Source organism: Barbus barbus (genome assembly GCF_936440315.1).
Source record: "Barbus barbus genome assembly, chromosome: 16".
Classification (NCBI taxonomy): domain Eukaryota; kingdom Metazoa; phylum Chordata; class Actinopteri; order Cypriniformes; family Cyprinidae; genus Barbus; species Barbus barbus.
This window is the reverse complement of record NC_136744.1, coordinates 24,683,990-24,687,373: the sequence shown is the minus strand read 5'-3', so window position 1 is coordinate 24,687,373 and position 3,384 is coordinate 24,683,990.

Here is a 3,384-nt window from a genome sequence, read left to right as displayed (position 1 = left end):
TGCAGCAGCAATAATCACAAACATGATCTCTTACCATTAGGAGAAGAGCTGGGATATTCAATAGAGTGATAACATCCGAAGCGGGTGGATTATACAACTCTACTGTAATCTCTGCATGGAAAAGATCGTTTCACCTCTTCAAGATCTAAAAAAAAGTTTCAATTATTTATTTTTTAAGAATAAAAAAAACATTCCAAAGTACAATTTTATACAACTTTTAGTCTTAATGTATTCTAACATAATGAACTCTCTCTCACACACACACACACACACATGCATGAAATAACTACGAGCAAACTATACAAGACTAATTTTCAAAAGTTTGGTGCCAGTAGGATATAAACAAGTAAATTTGGCAAATAAATGAATACTTGCATTTAGCAAAGGTACATTAAATTGATAAAAATGTTAATAAACGTATATAGTATTACAAAAGGTTTCTATCTGAAATAAATGCTGTTCTTTTAAAGAATCCTGGCAAACATATTAAGCACAACTGTGTGTGTGTGTGTGTTTTATGCAGCAAAACAACAAATTAGAATGATTTCTGAAGGATCATGTGACAATGAAGACTGGAGTAATTGCTGAAAATTCAGCTTTGCTGTAACATCAATAAATTACATTAAAATATATTTTATTTTAATACAAAAACAGTCATTTTAAATTGTAATTAAATGTAAGAGACATCACAAAAGCATTAAAAAGCCTACTGACCCAAAACTTTTGAACTAGTGTTGTGTATATATACACACAGTTACTAAGCAACAAACTCAATAGGTATTACGTGTTTCTGTATTGCAACATTTACAAAATTTCAACTTCCATTGAATCATATACCACTAAAAAGAAACACACAGCGAAAGTGTTTATATGATGTCATGGGGTGCTTTATCCAGTCTATACAGGAGAAATGAGAAATATTTAATCATTTGCTTTGACGGTGTCCTTTGCACAATCCTGTTGCACATTGTAAAATGTAAAAAGTCAATTACACATGTAAAGGTCTAGGAGGAACTTTGGCAGACATGCTAACATATTATATGGCAGCTGTAAACCTATTAAAATCAGCACTGACCAGACAGTGACAAGCATCTTTACCAGGAAAAATAATTCATCATTACATCTGCTGTGACTGGGGAAAAAAAAAACCTCAATGAACTGTGAATTCCTTCTGAAAATCAGAGTTGTAGATGGTGAGGCAAAGCTGAGGCATCATAAAACTCAGGGCCTTTCACAGGCCCCTACGGCCCATTTAAAAGGGAACTCAAAGGCTAACAGAACTCGCATGCAGGTTTCTGTATCTATTAGGCCGGAGGAAGGGGTTTAGATCAGAACATCTCCATACTTTTGCAGACAGACACCGCGTCTCAAATATCTTTTTGCTGAGATATTGGAACTCAGTGAAAATAATAATTTCTACCGGTACAAAAATCAAATAAAAATGTTTCCATAAGTAGAACAGTGAGCAAATCATTTCTGTAATTGACATTACAAAAGCAATCACATGTGGACGCACACACTGTTTAGTGATTTGGAGCATGCTAATAGCTGGAAAGATGAGAAAAATGTGGTTAAAGAAATGACTTATGCTGTTTTGATGAGTTTAGCCGTGGTTTAGCTGTGCTGGGACGCTATTGTGTTTGCTGCAGCTTTTGGCGGGCCAAACGGCTTCTTGTCTGTTTCTGTTTAATCCAAACCGATGACTTCAGAACTATATGTTCATTTGAAAACTCAGACCGCAATCTTCTCTAGGATGGAAGTTTATGAAATGGCTCCGTGTTTGTCAAGACTGATTTTTATTCCTCATTGTATAACACATTTTTTTATCCATTATATAAAAAGAGCAAAGATTTATTAGGATACAAGTACTTTCATGTTGCTACATTTTCATCAGATTTCGACAAATTTCTTTGGTTTGAGTATGAGTAAATGCTCAGCAGAAAGGACCTAGACCTTCTCAGTCTTTGGAGCTCAGCATCTAAGTTTGGTCACTACATGCTTTCATTGCAAGTAAAAGAGCAGCAGGACTTCTCCTTTTGTGTTATACAGAAGAAAGTAAGTCATTTAGGTTTCAGATTACATGACACATGAGGATGAGAAAATGATTGCAGTATTACATTTTCAGGTGATATAGTCTTTTAAAACAGAAAAATCTATATTCAATGTCTTTGATGAGGCATTTGGTATATCTGTTCAAACAATTTCACAGTATGGTCTCAACTCTGGAGGACAGACATTTCGCTTACAGATATCTGGCCAAACTTTCTGTATTATGTTCTGTAAATTGGCTCAGTAGGATCTTCTAAAAGCCAGTGCACCCCAGTGCACCCTTTTTAGATTAAGAAATCATTATTTCATCAGGAGGTCATGTGCCAGATGCAGTTCACATGTAACACCACGGAACAATACCCTTGGCAGAACTTGTCATAAATCAGTCAAAAGCTAGAGTATGTCCACTGAGGCATCACTGCCAACCTGTTAAAGAGTGTGTTTTTTGGCCGATGAGAGCTTTTTAATGCAACAGAATCAATGTAGAATGTACCCAAAAAATTATTTACTGCTATTCCATTTTATTCTGTAGACCACAAAAAAGATGTTTGACAATTTTCTCTCTAATATTATTTAAAAAAAAAAAAAAAAATATGTGACTTGTAATGCCAAAAATAAGTAAATAAATGTAAATGAATAAATAAATACAAAATTAAAATGAAAAAAAAAAAAACAACAACCATAAAATACCTTTTAATTGCTCGAGTTTCATAGGAATATATCATATTTTACCACCATTTTAAATATTTTTACCCTTCATTTGTAGTGTCTCTCAAATCGCAATTGCACAATTCCAAGAAATCCTGCCCAAAATTTCAACATGAGCACAGTGTGTCAACTATAGCATCATTAATTTCCTGTCATCATATGGCAGGGCAGATGGACATGCCCTCCAGGCAGAAATGACGGACTGTGCTTATCCTGACACCACAATGGCGGGTTTCCACCATCCCGCGTGGACGCTCTAGCATGAGTGATACTTCCTGAGTCAGTGTGTCAGAGCCACAGTTTGTCCATTGTCCAGCAGTGATATAAGCACAACATGACAGAATCCAGGGAGTGACTAAATATGGGGCAGATCAAAGGATGGGCACAGGGAGGGCCGGACAACAGTCTGTGAGAACAGCGCCCTCAAGTGGAATAAAAGTATTTTAGCAAAGTTTAAGAGCCAACAGTAAATTACATGCATGCTCCCCTCTGGAGTCTGAGGGTGTTTTGGGGGCCTGGAGAAGCTTTGACATGCCCTGACATTTGTGCTTTTTTCAGTTGCTTATAAATATATAAATGGCTAAAGTCTAATAATAACACTGTAATCAGCACAAACTGGACTACAAT